At 37.1% G+C, this 19,174-nt stretch overlaps 1 long non-coding RNA gene across 1 annotated transcript in view; it reads left to right on the top strand.

The window, feature by feature from the left end:
- The window catches only part of LOC140846547 (uncharacterized), a 53,087-nt gene extending 34,127 nt beyond the window's left edge, over positions 1 to 18,960 (top strand). The window contains exon 2 of the long non-coding RNA XR_012125747.1: positions 14,818 to 18,960. This is a non-coding gene — a long non-coding RNA (uncharacterized lncRNA). The remainder of the gene's footprint in view (positions 1 to 14,817) is intronic.
- The last annotated feature ends 214 nt before the right edge of the window (positions 18,961 to 19,174 follow it).

Below are 19,174 nucleotides of genomic sequence, written 5' to 3'. Positions count from 1 at the left end.
CTACTTAATCTGAAGGTCAAGGTACAAACCGTCAAAGGGGAGCTTCTGTGGGAGAAGGAGGAGGGGTGCGGCTGCCAAATGACCCAGCTTCCCTCTCACTCCCTAGCCACCCGCTTCTCTACAAAAATGGCCTCTGGGTGTGGCATCCAGTTTGAGGGCCTGTGAGAGCACCCTGGCCCAGTGGTCAGAACCCTGAGCGGTACTGGTGTGTGATCTCAGGAAAAAGGAGAGGGCTTTTCTGACTCAGTTTTCCCATCTGGGAAATGGCATGGTTTTACTAAATATTTTCTGAACCTCTTTCCAGTTTGAAGAGTCTGTGTTACTGGGGAAAAGTCAGGCTGAAGTGGCGAACTGTTGGAAATAGACTTTTAAAAAAAGGAAACAAGAGTTCTCTTGTTGGAGGAGATCCAGTAACAAACAAACTACTATATTTTCCAGGTAGAGGCGCTGTGGGCCTCCTGGCATGAACTGATAAAAATGACCAACAGCTTCATTTATTTCATTATTAGAAAGTAGGTTGTTAAGTCAAATAATTATGTGATACACCTTAAATTTATACAGTGCTGCATGTCAATTATATCTCACCAAAACTGGAAAAAAATAGGAATAATATTAAAATGTAAAAAAAAAAATACTATCCAAGAAATAACACTCCCACAAATCAATGCAAAATAGTCGCTAATGTATTACCTTATCCAGCAAGGAACGCTCTAGGAAGAAAACAGCATGCTGAAGATGTCCCCTGCTGTCCCGTCTGGGTAATTAATTCATCAGTAATCCTTCCCTCATGCTCAGTGTACGAAATGTACTAAGTCATGAAAAGTCAAACTGAACATTAATATAGATAGTAACTGAACAATAATGTAACGGTCTTAAAAAAATCAAATATATACATACAGCTAGGAAACCAAGTGTTCCACTTTGCTCAGACTGAGGGGTTTCTTAGGACTTTCAGGGCTAAAACCAGGAACGACCCTGGCAAACTGTGATGAGTTGGTCACCCACCCTGCACAGAGCTATTACTATGTGCCAGACACTGTTCCAAACATTTTTCATATATTAACTCTTTTAATCTGCATCACAACACTTAAAGGTAGGTATTTTATTTCCACTTTATTATCCTCAGGCTCAAAGAGGTTAAGTGGCTTTTCCAGGCCACACAGCTGGTTGGTGGCAAAGCCTGGATGAAAACCCACCCAGTATGGCTCTGGTGCCTCCAACTGCTATATCGCATCATCCTGCTCCTAAATTGTGTCTTTGGTGAATCACGGAGCTGTGGTCAGTCTGTGACCTAGGCCAGCTGGGGACTCAGGAGCCCCAGGCCTGGCTCTCTGTGTGATACTGAGAGGCCCCGGGCTTTTCAGGGTCCTGGCTTCCAGTTTGGTGAAATGAGGGGGCTGGTCCGCAACAATTTTTTTTTAATCAATACAACTTGTCAGTCAATTGGAACCACAATATATAAAACAGACCATAGTCACAAAATTTACATCTTCAGCATTTAGCTGGAAATTTTTCACAGTGTAGAGAGTTCCTGAAACTTTGCCCCATAGCCTGAGGCTTCTAGAAACAGAGTGTGAAAACTTGCAGTTTAATTGCTCTCTAAGGACCTCTGTGGCTTTAAAATTAAATCCAACACTTAATCCAAACATTTCATTCATTCACGCTGCAAAAATGTTTGTGCTGCGTAAGATTTGCCAGGCCCTCTGCAGGCACTGGGGCATCAGAGATGAGCTTGACCAGGGTCTCTCCACCATAGTACTGCTGTCATTCAGGGCTGGGTAATTGTTTTGTCCTGTGCACTGTAGAATGTTTGGCAGCGTTCCTGGCATCTACTCACTAATAGCATCTGCCCAGTGTGACAGCCCAGAATGTCTCCAGGTGTTGCCAAATGCCCCCTGGGGCTAAAGTCAACCCTCGTCAGGAATACCTGAACTAAACCAATAAAAATCTCTTGTTTCATGAGCTTACATTCCCTAGGGAGAGACAGAGAGCGCTTTTTTTGTCAAGAAACAATCAGGGAGTTTATCGCAGCACTATTTACAATAGCCAAGAAATGGAAGCAACCTAAGTGTCCATCAGTAGATTAATGGATAAAGAAGATGTGGTACATATACACAATGGAATATTACTCAGCTATAAGAAAAAAACAGATCCTACCATTTGCAACAACATGGATGGAGCTGGAGGGTATTATGCTCAGTGAAATAAGCCAGGTGGAGAAAGACAAGTACCAAATGATTTCACTCGTATGTGGAGTATAAGAACAAAGAAAAAAACTGAAGGAACAAAACAGCAGCAGACTCACAGAACCCAAGAATGGACTAACAGTTACCAAAGGGAAAGGGACTGGGGAGGATGGGTGGGAAGGGAGGGAGAAGGGGGGAAAAGGGGCATCATGATTAGCACACATAAGGTAGTGGGGAGGCACGGGGAGGGCTGTACAACACAGAGAAGACAAGTAGTGACTCTATAGCATCTTACTACGCTGATGGACAGTGACTGTAATGGAGTATGTAGGGGGCACTTGATAATGGGGGCAGTCTAGTAACCATAATGTTCCTCATGTGATTGTTGATTAATGATACTGAAAAAAAAGAAAGAATCGGGGAATGACAAGTGTATGATAAAATGAAAATGGGGTAATAAGACAGCTGTTACTGGGAGACCTCTTCAGGTTGGGTGGGCAGAGAAAGTGATATTTGATCTGGAACCTGAATGTCCAGCAGGAAGGAGCCAGTCATGCAAAGATCCAAAAGAAGAGTGGCCCAGCCAGAGGAAGCAATGCGAACAAAGGCTGAGAGGCTGGGCAGAACTTGGCTTGATTAAAAAACAGAACGAAGGCCAGTGTGCTAGAGGCATCCGGGATGAGGAGCAGAAGAGAGGGGTGAGCTGAGCAAGATGCAGAAGGCAGGCAGAAACAGGAAGGGTCAGATCACTGAGGGCCTCATAAGGCCAGGGCGGGAGGTCAGATTTTATTTTTTACATAAAACCATCTGCTATGTGCTCCTGGGCTAGGTGATGGGGACACAAATATGAATAAGATAATGAGCCCACAGACGACAAGGCAATGATTTCTATCTGGGGTGATTCTAGGAAGACTTCATGGTGGAGATGACCCTGGAGCTGGAGCTCACTTGAAGGATGAATAAGAATCTATTATGTAGAGAAAAGGGAGCAGCGGAAATTACTTCTCATGCCCTATGCATACGATTCTCTCTATGTTTGTGGTTAAATTGCTGACTCCTTGGTCCGTCTCCAGAAGGGCTGGGGCCCAGGAATCTGTACTGAACCAGCATTGTAAGGATTCTGGTGCAGGAAGGGGAGACCCCACTCTGAGAACTGTGCTCCGTGGCTTTCATGCCACCTGTCTAATGCTCAGAGGAGTATGAATATTTTGACAAGTCTTAGGCAGCTGGAAAGCCTCCGGTGGTGTATCGTGTACCAGGACCCGGGGATAGAAGAGAAAGGGGCCTCTCTGGGCCCCCAGTCATGCCCACCTCTCCTGTGAGGAAACAGAGACTCAGAGGGGATGAGTGACTCCCCCAAAGTCACACAGCTTAGAAGAGGCCCATCTGGACACTGAACTCAGGCCTATGAACTCCCAGTCCCGTGCTCTTCCCCTTCTTCAGCCGCACTCAGGGTGTTCTTCCCTGGAGGAGACCCCTGCACGTGTTACATGCAGCCAACACTCAGCGATTTGAGAATCCTCTCTAACTCACACCAGAGAGAGCCACAGGAAGCCAGCAGGCCAATTGCCAGTAGACTGAGGAGGGGAATATACCCAGGGCACTGCACATCAGACCATGAATGTGCAAGTGCCCCAAATGGTTGTTTTCCTTCCAACTTGACATTCAAGGAGAAGAAGGAAAAAAAATCCCACAAAAATGTTCAGATACAGGAAATATGTTGGAACAGTCAGAGGTGTGGACAGTGGCTTTTGCAAGAACAGGCTGGTATGAATGAAGCAGGCACCAGGGACAAGAGCGGGTCTGACTGCTGGGAGTGTGACTAAGAGCCTTCATTCCCTGAAACCCAACCCCCTTTCCTTGTTAAACTGAGTGTCTTTGCAGCTGGGGCCACACTAGATGTGGAGCTGAAGCTGTATAAATGGGTTATAAGTATGTAATTGTATAAGCTTGTAATCATGTGAGTATGTAATTGTGCTGGTGTGTGTGATAAGTGTATAATAGTGTAAGTGGTTAAGCAGGTAAAAGGGTGAGGCTAGAGGAGGGTATGCAGATGAGCAAGTCTGTTACCACAATTACAGAGTGAAAGCATGTAAAAGGCACATGTGCAAGGAGGTAAGCATGTAAGGAGGTAAGTGTGTAAACATACAACTAAATTCCTAGGTCAGGGAGTAGGTCTGTAATAGTGTGGACAGAAAGTTTGTAAATAAGTAAACATGTGATTAGGCAATTATATACATGGTTAAATGATGTGATTTCAGGTGGTACAAAGATAATTATTTTTCCTATCAATTACTACATACATGTTAGGGGAAAGTTTAAAACTGGCTCTCCAATGCGAGTTGACCCCACTTTACACCTGGGCCCCTCTGGGCAGCCTGATTTCCTCGCAGCAGAGGCAGCTGGAAAGCCCCAGGCCACCACAGCTCCCATTCTCCAACCAGGGCACTGATGGGTGGTCCCATCCACCCATAGGGACATCAGAGGCAGCAAAATCTTGTGTTCCCCACCCTATACCCAGTGGCATAGGAGACCTAGGCCAGCAGCTTCTTTCTGCCCCACCCCTGCCAGAAGGTCCTCAATCAAAGACTAATATATCAAAGAAGATATAAAGATGGCAAATAAGCATATAAAAAGATGCTCCACATAATATGTCTACATTTAATGCAAAGTAAACCAACAATTAGATACTACCATACAACTATAAAAACGTCTAAACTCCAGAACACTGATGACACCAAATGCTGGTGAGGGTATGGAGCAACAGTAACTCTCATTCATTGCTAGTGGGAATTGCTGGTGGGTACAGCTCTTTGGAAGACAACTTGGCAGTTTCTTACAAAAGTAAATATCTGATTACCATGTGATCCAACAGTTATATTCCTAGGTATTTACCTAAAGATGCTGAAAAGTTATGTCCACACAAAAAGCCTTCACATAGATTTTTTATAGCAGCTTTATTCATAATTGCCAAAACTTAGGAACAGCCAAGATATCCTTTAGTGGGGAATGGATAAATAAACAGTGGTACATCCAGACAATGGAGTATTAGTCACTGCTAAAAATAACTGAACTTTCAAGCCATGGAAATACATGGAGGAACCTTAAATGCATAATATTAAATGAAACAGGCCCACCTGAAAAGACTACGTGCATACTGTTTGATTCCAATTATATGACATTCCGTGAAAGGAAAAACTATGGAGACAGTAAAAAGATCAGTGGTTACCAGAGACTGGGAGTAGGGAGGGATGAATGAGCAAAGTACAAAGGATTTTTAGAGCAGTAAAAATGCTCCCTTTGATAGTATAACATTGGAAACATGTCATTATACATTTTTCCAAACCCATAGAATGTACAAAAGCAAGAGTGAACCCTAAGATATGCACTTTGGGTGATAATGATGTGTCAATGTTGTAACAAATGTGTGACTCTGGTGAGGGATGTTGATAATGGGGGAAGCTATGCATGTATGGAGATATAATATACATGGGAAATCTCTTTTCAGTTTTGTTATGGACCTAAACTGCTCTTAAAAATAAAGAAAGAGAATGAGAAAAATTGAAGAGAGCTTCCTGAATCTGTGGGACAATAACAAAGGATCTAACTATCATAGAACTGGAAACTGGAATTCCAGAAGTGGAGAAGAAAGAAAATGGGGCAAAAAAACATTTAAAGAAATAATATTTGAAAACTTCCCAAATTTGGTGAAAGAAGTAAAAATATAGACATAGGAAAATGAGTGAATCCCAAAAAGGATAAACCCAAAGAGATCCACATCAAGATTCATTACAATTAAACTCCTAAAAACTAAAGACAAAGAAAAAATATAAGCAGCCTGAGAGAAATGACACATTACCTATAAGGGAATAAATACCACCTTGAGTGACAGCAGATTTCTCATTGAAAATCATGGAGATAAGAGGGAAGTGGCACAACATATTCCAAATGCTGAAGAAAATAACTGTCAACCCCAAATTTTATACCCAGTGAAACTAACCCTCAGGAATGAAGGAGGAAATAAACACAGATGAATGAAAACTAAGAGAATGTGGAGCCATCAGACTTGCCACTAAAGAATGGCTAAAGGATGTTCTCTCATAAAAAAAAATAACAGAAGAAGGCTGAGGCCTTTAGAAACTAAAGAACAATGCAATGGGTAAAAATAGAAGTAAACTACCCCTCATCTTGTGATTTTTAGTCATATTATGGTTGAAGCAAAATGTAGAATATCATCTGATGTGGTGCACAATGTATGTAGAGGAAATAAGACTATTTTATTAACAAAGGGATCAAACTGTACTGAAAAAGTAGTCAAATTACATTGAAAAGAGGGTCAATTACATTGTAAAGGGGTCTGATTGGAAAATACGGTTTCCACACTTCACTCAATGTTTGCAGTAAGCATCAACACCAATGGGCTGTGATGAATTACACAATTATATGGTAATACCTAGAATAATTACTAGGAAAAAAACTACAAAAATATACACTACACAAATCAATATATTAAAAAATATTATTAAATAAATAAAATCAAAACTCTAGAAATATTATCTACATGTTTAAGTAACCTACCTAAAGGCAGTAAAAAGCAACAGAGGCTAAGAAACAGAGGGGAAAAGAGGAAAACACATAATAAAATGGCAGACCTAAGCTTTAACACATGAATGGTTACTTTAAATGTAAATGGTTTAAAAATATCAAAAGATAGAACTTGGCAGACTGGATAAAAAATTATGATCCAATTATACACTCTCTGTAGGCAATTCATTTAAAAATAGTGAGACAGGTTGAAAGTAAAAGAATGGAAAAAGATATGTCATGCAAATGTTATTTTAAAAAGCTGGAATGACTATATTAATAGTAGACAAAATAGATGTCAGTGCAAAAATATTTCTAGGACAAAGAAGGACAACCCATAATGACAAAAGGATCAACACACCAAGAAGATACAGCAATCCTAAGTGTGTATGCATCAAATGTCAGAGCTTCAAAATATGTAAGTGAAACTAATATAACTGAAAGGAGAAATAAACCCACAATTATACTTGGGAATTTTAACATATACTTCTCAGCAAATCTTAGAACTACTAGACAGAAAATTCAGAAGAGATATAGAAGAACTGAACAATACCATTAACCAAAAAGATCTAATGGACATGCATAGAACCCTCCTTCTAACAACAACACAATAAGAACGCTTTTTAAGTGTCCAAGAAACGTTCACCAAAATAAACTATACCTAGGTCATGAAACAAACTTTAACAAATTTTTAAAAAATTGAAATCATACAGCATATGTACTTGCACCATAATGGAATTAAACTAGAAACCAATAACAGAAGGACAACAGGAATATCTCCAAATACTTGGAAATTGAACAACACACTTTAATGTAATCAATGGGTTAAAGAAGGAATATCAAAGGAAATTTTTAAAGAACAGAATGAAAATGTAAATACAGCATGTCAAAATTTGTGGGATGCATCTAAAGCAGTGCAGAAAGGGAAATTTATAGCACTAAATTTTTACATTAAAAATTGTGAAGATATCAAATTAAGACCTAAGTTCCCACCTCAAGAAACTAGAAAAGTAAACCCAAAGTAAACAGAATAAAAGAAATAATGAAGATTATAGCAAAGATAAGTTAAATTGAAGACAGAAAAACAATGAAGAAAATTAATGAAACAGCTATTTCTTTGGAAAAAAATCAATAAATTGGCAAAATGTTTAGCAAGGCCAACAAAAAGAGAAATCATCAATATCAGGATGAAATGGTGGATATCACAATAGATCATACAGCTATTAAAAGCATAATAGGGGAATACTACAAATAGCTTCATACTATTGGACTTAAAAGAGATGGACCAAATCTTTGAAAACCCCAAACTACTAAAATTCAGTCAAGGTGAAGTTATATAACTATTAAAGAAATTGAAATTTAATTTAAATGCTCTAAAAAAATATCCAGGCCCTGATGATTTCACTAGAGAATATTGCCTAATGTTCAAATCATTAACACCAATTTTATGCAATCTCATCCAGAATATAGAAAAATGTTCACTTCCTAACACATATTATGAGGCTAGTGTTATCCTTAATACCAAACCCAGACAGATGGCTCAAAAGAAAATAACTAAAAATCAACATCTCTCATAAATTTCTCAAAATTTCTCCAAAAATTGAAAAAAAAAGTTTTAGCAAATAAAATCCAACAATCCATTACAAGGGGAATTTTTATCAAGGTATGCAAGACTGCTTTATTATTTGAAAATAAATTAATGTAAGCCACCGTTACATTTAAAAATGATATATTTAGGTATAAACCTAGCAAATACATACATAATCTGTCTGATGAAAATTATAAAATTCTGAGGAGAGAAATCAAAGAAGCACCTAAATACCTAAATAAACATACCATGTTCATGAATTGGAAGACTTAACATTGTAAAGATGTCAATTCTCTCTAAATACACCTATAGGTTTAAGAAAACCCCTATCAAAATCTCAGCACATTCTCTTTTTTGTACACAGAGATGAGCTTATTCTAAAATTTATATGGAAAGGAAAGGGGTCTAGAATAACCAATGCGATTTTTAAAAAGAATAAAGTGGGAGGAATCACTTTTCTCAATGTTAAGTCTTACTATATAGCTATAGGACTGATGGAAGGATAGACTCATAGATTAATGGAACTAAATAGAGAACCCAGAAATAGATCCATATGAATACATTCAATTTTTAGCAAAGGAGCAAGAGCAATGCAATGGAGGAGGATTAGGCTTTTTAATAAATGGTGCTAAAATAGCAAAAAGGAAAAAACCTTACACCTATAAAAATAACTCAAAATGGATCATGGAATAAAGTATAAAAACTATGAAAAACCTAGGAAAAATAAAACAGAGGAGAAAATCTTTGGAAACTAGGACTAGGCAGAGTTCTTAGATTTGATGCCAAGTCATGATCCATACATTATGTTAAGTAAAATAAGCTAGATACAGAAAGAAAAAAACTGCCTGATATCACTTATGTGTAGAATCTAAAAAAGTTGAACTCACAGAAACAGACAGTAGAAAGGTGGTTATCAGGGGATTGAGGAAATGGGGAGATGTTGGTTAAAGGATACAAAGTTGCAATTATGTAGAGTGATCAAGTCTAGAGAGTTAATATACAGCATGAAGACTATAGTTAATCATACTGTATTGAATGTTGGAAATTTGCTAAAAGAGTAAACTTCAGGCACTCTTATCACCCCCTCATAATGGTAACTATGTGAGTAGATAATATCAATCGGCCCCACCTTAGTCATCATTCCACTATATATGTACACCAAATTATCATGTTGTACACCTTAAATATATACTTAAAGAAATTTTTTTAAAACATGGTCCAATGGCATGAAATATTTAATGTATTGAAACAGAAGGACCTGCAACCAAGAATCCTCTACCCAGCAAGATTATCATCCAAATTTGAAACAGTGATTAAACAATTCCTGGATAACTGAAGACTAAAGGAATTTATAACTACTAAACCAGCCTTACAGGACATGTTAAATGGACAGCTGTAGATGGGAATGTTCCTAAGGCTAAATAGCTTTCACCAATAAAAATAAACCCACAGTAAGGGTAGTAGACCAATTAATTACCAAGCAAGTATCAAATTAAAACAAAACGAAAGTTGTAAAACCAACTATACACAAAATCAGTCAAGGGATACACATTTTGCTGTGTATGATTAAGACATTAATACATAACGCATGGAGGAGAAAGAGGAAGAAAGAAATACTTTTATATTGTGTTTGAAATAGAGTGACCATCAACTTAATATAGATTATTATATAGTCAGGAAGTTATCCTTGAACGTTATGGTAACCACAAACCTAAAGTCTATAATAGATACACAAAAAATGAAAAAAGAGGAATCAAATCACAATGCTAAAGAAAACTATCAAATAACAAGAGGGGAGTATAAGAGAGGAAGAAAGGAACAAAGAGGATCTATAAAAACAACAAGGAAACAATTCATAAAATGGCAATAAGTACATGCTGATCAATAATCACCTTAAATATAAATGGACTGAATGAGTCAATCAAAAGACATAGAGTGGCAAAATGGATAAAGAAATAAAACTTATCTATATGCTGCCTACAAAAGACTCATTTCAGACCCAAAGACACACACAGACTGAAAGTGAAGGGATGGAAAAAGATAGTTCATGCAAATAATAGGGAGAAAAAAGCAGGAGTAGCAGTACTTGTATCAGATAAAATAGATTTCAAAACAAAGAAAGTAACAAGAGACAAAGAAGGACATTATATAATGATAAGGGGGTCAGTCCAACAAGAGGATATAACCATTATAAATAACTATGCACCCAACATAGGACCATTGAAATATGTAAACAAATAGTAACAGAATTAAGGGGGAAATATATTGCAACACCTTCATTTTAGGAGACTTTAACACATCATTCACATCAATAGACAGATTAACCAGTCAGAAAATAAATAAGGAAACAGACGCACTGAACAATACATCAGATTAGATGTACTTAACAGACATCTATAGAACATTCCACCCAAAAGCAGTAGGGTACGTATTTTTCTCAAGTGTCCATGGAATGTTCTCCAGAATAGATCACACACTAGGTTGCAAAAGAGCCTCAATAAATTTTAAAAGATTGAAATTGTATCAAGCAACTTCTCAGACCACATGATATGAAACTAGAAATAAATGAAACAAAACAAAAAATCCTACACACACATGGGGGCTAAACAACATGCTTCTAAATAATCAAAGGATCAGTGAACAAATTAAAACAGAAATCAAACAAACAGTACATGGAGATAAATGAAAACAAAAATTCAACAGTGCAAATTTTCTGGGATGCTGCACAAGCAGTTCTAAGAAGGAAGTACATAGCAATACAGGACTACCTCAAGAAAAAAGTAAAACCCCAAATAAACAGTCTAAACTCACAATTAAAGAAACTAGAAAAAGAAGAACAAATGAAACCCAAAGTTAGTAGTAGGAATGACATAATAAAGATCAGAGCAGAAATAAATAAAATAGAGAAGAGTAAAACAATAGAAAAAAAAATCAATGAAACCAAGAGCTAGATCTTTGAGAAAATAAACAAAATAGATGAACTCATAGCCAGACTTTTCAAGAAAAAGAGCCCACAAATAAAATCAGAAATGAAGAAAGTCACAACAGATACCACAGAAATACAAAGAATTATTAGAGAATGCTATAAAAAAATTATAGGCCAACAAATTGGAAAACCTAGAAGAGATGGACAACTTTCTAGAAAAATACAATATTCCAAGACTGACCAAGGAACAAAATCTGAACCAATTACCAGCAATGAAATTGAATTGGTAATCAAAACACTCCCAATGAACAAAAATCCAGGACCAGATGGTTTCACAGCTGAATTCTACCAAACACTTAAAGAAGAGCTAATACCCATTCTTCATAAAGTTTTCCAAAAAGTAGAAGAGGAGGGAATACTTTAAAACTTACTCTGTGATGCCAGCATCCCTCTAATACTAAAAGCAAAGACACTACAAAAAAAATTACAGAGCAATATTCCTGATGATATATCCTCAACAAAATATTAGCAAACTGAGTTCAAAAATACATCAAAAGGATCACTTATCACAACCAAGTGGGATTTATTCCAGGGATGCAAGAATGGTATAACATTTGTAAATCAATCAATATGATACAACACATTAACAAAAAGAAGGATAAAAACCATATGATCATCTCAATAGATGCTGTAAAGCATTTGACAAAATTCAGCATCCATTCATGATAAAAACTCTCAACAAAATTGGTTTAGAGGGTATGTACCTCAATATAATGAAGGCCGTATATGGCAAACCCACAGCTAACACCACACTGAATAGTCAAAAGCTGAAAACTTTTCTTCTGAGATTAGGAACAAGAAAAGGATAGTCACTCTCATCACTTCTATTCAACATAGTACTGGAGGTGCTAGTCACAGCTATCAAACAACACACAGAGATGAAAAAGTCACCCAGATTGGTAAAGAAGATGTTAAACTGTCACTATTTGCAGATGACATGATATTATACATAGAAACCCCAAAGACTCCACCAAGAAACTATTAGAACTAATAACTGGATTCAGCAAAGTTGAAGGATATAAAAATTAATACACATAAATCTGTTGCATTCCTATATACTAACAATGAAATAGCAGAAATAAAAATCAGGAAAACAATTTCATTTACAATTGCATCAGAAAGAATAAAACAAACCTGGCTATAAACCTAACCAAGGAGGTAAAAGATCTGTACTCTGAAAACTGTGAGTCACTCATGAGAAAAATTAAAGAAGATACAAACCACAAGACACAAGACACAAATGGAAATCTATCCTATGCTCATGGATAGGAAGAATTAATATTGTCAAAATGGCCATCCTGCTCAGAGCAGTTTACAGATTTAATGCAATCACTATCAAAATACCAATGGCATTTTTCAATGAACTTGAACAAATAGTTCTAAAATTCATGTGGAACCACAAAAGTCCCCAAATAGCCACAGCAATCCTGAGAAAGAACAGAGCTGGGGGATTATGTTCCCTGACTTCAAGTTCTACTACAAAGCTACAGTAATCAAAACAGTTTGGTACTGGCACAAGAACAGAACCATAGATCAATGCAACAGAATAGGGGGCTAGATATAAACCCACACATATACAGTCAACTAATAAAGGAGCCATGAATATACAATGGGGAAATGACAGCCTCTTCAATAACTGGTGTTGGGAAAACTGGATAGCTGCATGCAAGAGAATGGAATTGGATTACTGTCTAACTCCATACACAAAAGTAAACTCAAAATGGATCTAAGACATGAAACCATAAAACTCTTGAAGAAAACATAAGTAAAACTTCTTGAACATAAGTATGAGTAATCTTTTCCCAGGCACATCTGCATAGGCAAGGGAAACAAAATAAAAAATGAACAAGTGGGACTACATCAAACTGAAAAGCTTCTCTACAGTGAAGGACACCATTAGCAGAATGAAAAAGGCAACCTACATTTTGGGAGAAGATATTCATAAACGATTATCTGATAAAGGGTTAGCATCCAAAATATATGAAGAGCTTATACATCTCAACACCATAAAAACAAACATTCTGATTAAAAAAGGACAGAGGAACTAAACAGATATTTCTCCAGCAAAGAAATACAGATGGCCAACAGGCACATGAAAAGATGCTCCACATCGCTAATCATCAGAGAAATGCAAGTTAAAACCACAATGAGATATTACCTCACACCTGTTAGAATGTCCACTATCCAAAAGACAAAAAAATAACAAGTTTTGGTGGGGATACAGAGAAACAGGAACCCTCCAACACTGTTGGTGGGAATGTAAATTGGTACAACCACTGTGGAAAACAGTATGGAGGTTCCTCAAAAAACTAAAAATGAGAAATACCATTTGCCCCAATAATTCCATTCCTGGGAATTTACCCAAAGAAAACAAAATCTCTGATCCTAAAAGATATATGAACCCCTATATTTATTGCTGCTTTATTTACAATAGCCAAGATATGGAAGCAACCTAAGTGTCCATTAATAATAGGTAAATGGATAAAGAAAAAGTGGTACATATGATTCTATTTATATGACATTCATGAAATAATAATTATAGATATGGAGACTAGATGAGTCGTTGCCAGGAGTTAAAGATGGGGAGTACAGTGTGGCTACAAAGCATAGCAGGGGGGAGTCTTGGGATGGTTCAGCTGTACACTCAATAAAATTGCATAGAGCTTCCCCACCCCACCCCACCCCACACACAGACAGGAGTGCACGTGTTTAACTGGAGAAATCTGAACAAACTGTGGATTGTACGGTAACAACTGTGATGTCAATTTCCTGGTTTTGACACTGTACTGTAGTTATAGAAGATGTTGCCACTGGGGGATGCTGGGTGAAGAGTGCGTGGGAACTCTCTCTCCATTTCTGTGTCTTCTGGCAAATCTATAATTATTTCCAAATAAAACATCTTTTCAGTGAGTTAAAGAAAATTATTAGGTAAACACTAAGGGACACAGATGTGGCAAAAATGGTGAAGGTGGTAAGACAAATAACTGTTGTTTGGAACACACTGTACTGACGGAAAGGGCACAGAACTTGGATCCTGAGTTCAAATCGTGTCTCTGTCACTTATCAGCCATGGGACTTTGGGTCAGTCATTTGCTGTTTCTTTATCTGTGGAGTGGGGACAATCATGTCCACTTGAGGGGACTGTATGGGGCTCACAGGTGAGCAGGTGTTCTGAAATGGCGGGTGAGTTCTGATGTAGGAAGGAGCAGGAACCGTCCATCTCAGGTGGAGCTCCCTGCCTCACGCACATGTAGGACAAGCCCCTGGGTTTGTTCAGCTCCAGGGAGGAAGCCAGCCCTGAGTCATCTGCAGTGGAAGGTGTGCCAAGAGGCCAGAGCCGGGCATGGGGGCAGCCTGACTGTTCTGTCCTCGAGCCCGGCGTCCCCTCACACATGCCCGAGTAGCCCAGGCCACAGGAAAGGATGAGCTGCCCCCACCCAGCTGATACTCAATGACACTTTCCTGCCTTTCAGGAAACTTACGAGTCCACCAGCTTCAACAAGCCGCAGGAGGGAGGAAGAGCAGCAGATGTGGCGGCCTGGACAGCGGCCGCTTCCTGGTCAGTGGAAAGTAGCTCTGAAAGCGAAGAAGTTTTCAGGCCTCCCACGCCAACAGGCAGGACCAGAGAAGTTCTTCCAGAGCTTGCTCAACGCTGACAGACAGGACCCGAGCCCCAGAGGAAAGGTTCACTGCGATAGCAGCAGCCCTTTGCCTCCACGGTGACTTTACCAGGAGAAACCGGGAGATAACATTGTGAAGTGACGTGAACGTCTAGGGCCAGTGTAGAGTGCTTACCTTCCCTACCTAAGTGAGCACAAGGCTGACCATGACCCTGAGACGGGTGATGTGGATGCCTACAGGTGCCAAGATACGGAACATAAATGACAGAAGCTCACTGGGCATAAGAACATAGAAAATAAAAACCAATGAAAATAGAGGACAAAACCCACACAATCACCTCAGTAGATACACTAAAGGCTTCTGACAAAATCCACATCCAGTCATGATAAAAATCCTCAAAAACTTGTAATAGGTTACTTTCTTAATTTGATGAAAATGTATAGTCAACAAACTTAATGGTGAAAGATTGAAATGCCTTTCTGCTAAAATCAGAAACAAGGAAAGGCTGCCCGTTTGTTCCACTTGTATTTAACAATGTATTGGAGGTTCTAGATGGGAACAAGGCAAAAAAAGAAGTAAATTAAAGGCATCTATTTGGGAATAGAGAAGTAAAACGGTTTTTCTTCACAGATAACATGATCATGTACATAGAAAATTCTATGGGATCTCCGTCCCATCACACACACACGCAGCTAGAACTAAGAAAGGAATTCAGTAAAGCCACAGGATACAAGATAAATGTAAAGAAAAAACCAGTTGTATTTCCTTACACTGGCAACAAATAATTTATAAAATGGAATTAGGAAAATAATTCCATTCACTGTGTTATCAAAAAGAATAAAATACTTAGAAATAAATTCATCAAAAGGAATGGAAGACTTGTACATTGAAAATTACAAAATATTGCTGAGACATTTAGGAATATCTAAGTATAATAATATGGAGAGATATTCATGTTCATGGATTTGTTAAGATGGCAATTCTCCCCAAATAATTTCTAGACTTATACAACCTCTATAAAAATCCTAGCAGGAATTTTGTAGAAATTGTCAAATCTAAAATTCATATGGAAATGCAAAGGCGTGAAATAGAAGAATTTGGAGAATGAACACTTGGTAGACTTACACTACTTTCACTATTCAAGTTCAAACCTAAACGGCAAAAGGCTAGATACAGATCAATAGAATAGAATCAAGAGTCAAAAATAAACCCCTTCATTATGTAAATTGATTTTTGACAAAACCTCAAGGCCATGTGATAAGTAAAAGGTAGTTTTTCAATAAATGTTTCTGCTACAACTGGATATCAATATGCAAAAGGATGAATTTGCACCCGTACCTCACACCGTAGAGAAAAATGAACTAAAAATGGATCACAGACATAAATTTTAAAATTACAACTCTAAAACCCCTAGAAGAAAACACAGGAGAAAATCTTTGTGGGGCTAGTCAAAGAGTTCTTAGATAAGACATTAAAATGATAATCCACAAAAGAAAAAAAAATGATAAATTGAGCTTCAATAAAATGAAAAACTTTTGTTCTGTGAAAGACATTTATAAGGTGATGAAAAGACAAATTAAAGACTGAGAAAATACATTCAAACCATATATTTGATAAAGAACTTGTATCCACAACATATAAATAACTTACAATTCAATAATAAGACAATGCAATCTTCAAAAATGCACCAGAATCCAACAACATGTAATAAGAATTATACACTATGACCAAGTGGGATTTTTCTGAGGTATGCAAGGTTTGGTTAGAATTCAAAAAGTAATTAATGCAATACACAATATCGATAGAATAAAGAACCAAAACTACATGATCATCTCAATAGATTCAGAAAAAGCATTTGACAAAATCCAACACTTTTGCATGGTAAAAACACTCAACTAAATAGAAATAGAAAGGAACTTCCTTAACCTGATAAAAGGTTTCCATGAAAAACCTACAGCTAACATCATTCTTAATGCTGAAAGTGTGGATGCTTGGAGAAAGGAGGCTAAGATCAGAAACAAGACAACATGTCCACTCTTGCCGCTTCTATTCAATGTTGAGTCAGAGGTTCTAAATGCCAGAACAATTAGTCAAGAAAAATAATGGAATTGAAAAGGAAAAGGTAAAACTCTATTTGCAGGTGACATGATTTGTATATAGAAAAGCAAATAAATACACTAAAAAATCTAATAGTACTAATAAAATAAGTTCAGCAACTTTGCAGGATACAAGAGCAATATGGAAAATTATCTATGTGTTTCTATACACTTGCAGTGAACTATACACTTTAAGTGAATCTTAAAATGAAATTAAGAAAACAATTCTATGTACAATAGCACCAAAAAGAATAAAATACCTAGGAATCATTTAACAAAAGATATGCAAAACATACTCCAAAAATTACAAACTATTGTTGAAAGAAATGAAGGAAGATCTAAATATATGGAAAAAGATATGTTCATGGATTGGAAGACTTATATTGTTAAATGGCAATACTCTCCAAATTGATTCGTAGATTCAACACAATGTATATCAGAATCCCAGTTGGCGTCTTTGTAGAAATTGACAAACCTGATTCTAGATTTCATACGGAATTGAAAAGGCCCCCAAAATAACCAAAATGATCTAGAAAAAGAAGAACAAAGTTAGAGAACACACACTTTCCAATTTCAAAACTTGCTACAAAAGAAAAATAATCAAGTCAATATGTTATTGGCATAAGGAAGAAATAGAATTGAGGGTCCAGAAGTAAACCCCTGTGTCCATGGTTAACTGATTTTTGACAAGGGTACTAAGGTCACTCAATGGGAAAATAATAGTCTTCAATAAGTAGTGCCAAGACAACTGTGTAGCCACACACAAAAGAATAAAGTTGGATCCTTACCATATATAAAAATCAGTGAAAAACATCTCAAAGACCTACGCGTAAGAGGTAAATGTATAAAACTCTTAGAAGAGAATATAGGGTTAAACATTTATGATCTTATTTGGCAATGGATTCTTAGATATGACACCAAAATCATGAGGAACAAAAGAAAAATAGATGAATTGGACTTCATTAATTAAAATCTTTCTACTTCAAAGGACACTGTCAAGAAAATGAAATGACAACCCACAGAAGAGGAGAAAATATTTACAAATCATATATCTAAAGGGACTGTATCTAGAATATATAAAATGAAGGACTTTTATAAGTCAATAGTAAAATGACCAATAGTCTAATTTTTTTAAAAAACAGAGGCCTGAAAAGGCATTCCTCCAAAGAAATAAGCAATAAGCACAAATGACCAATAAGCACATAAAAAGATGCTCAAGTTCATTAGTCATCAGGGAAATGCAAATCAAAACCATGAGGTACCACTTCACACCCACTAGAATGGCTATAATGAAAAAGTAAAATAATAACAAATGTTGGTGAGGATGTGGAGAAATCAGAACCCTCGTACACTCATGTAAAAGGATGTATCCCTTTGCAAAAGAATAGGCACCAAACAGAGAATTACCACATGACCCAGCAGTTACACTCCTATGTATATACACAGCAGAAATGAAAACATATTCCAAACAAAAACTTGTACATGAATGTCCATAGCAGCACTGTACATAATAGTCCCAAACTGGAAACAATCTAAATGTTGGCCAATTGGTGAATGGATAGACAAAATATGGTAACAATGAAATGTTAATCAGCATAGAATATCATTCAGCAATAAAAAAAGAAGTACTGACACAAACTACAACATGGATGAACTTCAAAATACTATGCTAAGTGAAGGTAGCCAGACACAAATGGTCACATACTGCATGATTGCACTTAAGCGAAAGGCTCAGAAAAGATATATTTATAGAGACAGAAAGCAAGTCAGTGTCTGCCCAGGGCAGAGCTTGGGAGTGCAAATGCTCACGGGAACTTGTTAGGGTGATGATAATACTCTAAAATAATTGTGATGATGGTTGCATAACTCTATAAAGTTATTAAAAATCATTGAATTGTATGCTTATCTTTGGCAAATTTTATTGTATAAATACCTCAATAAAGCTGGAAAAAAAACAATGAATGACTGGCAAAAGATAGGGGTTGGGAGGTATAAATGAGACAAATGTGGCAACATAGAGACAATCATTCAAGCTGTGTGATGGATAATGGAGATGTTAAGCTGGTTGAACATATCCCCTAAAAAGATATGTTAAAGTCCTAACCTCCAGTAT

Source organism: Manis javanica, chromosome 15, assembly GCF_040802235.1.
Source record: "Manis javanica isolate MJ-LG chromosome 15, MJ_LKY, whole genome shotgun sequence".
Taxonomy (NCBI): Eukaryota; Metazoa; Chordata; class Mammalia; order Pholidota; family Manidae; genus Manis; species Manis javanica.
Note: the sequence above shows the minus strand (reverse complement) of the source record. Positions and strands in the feature narration are given on the sequence as shown.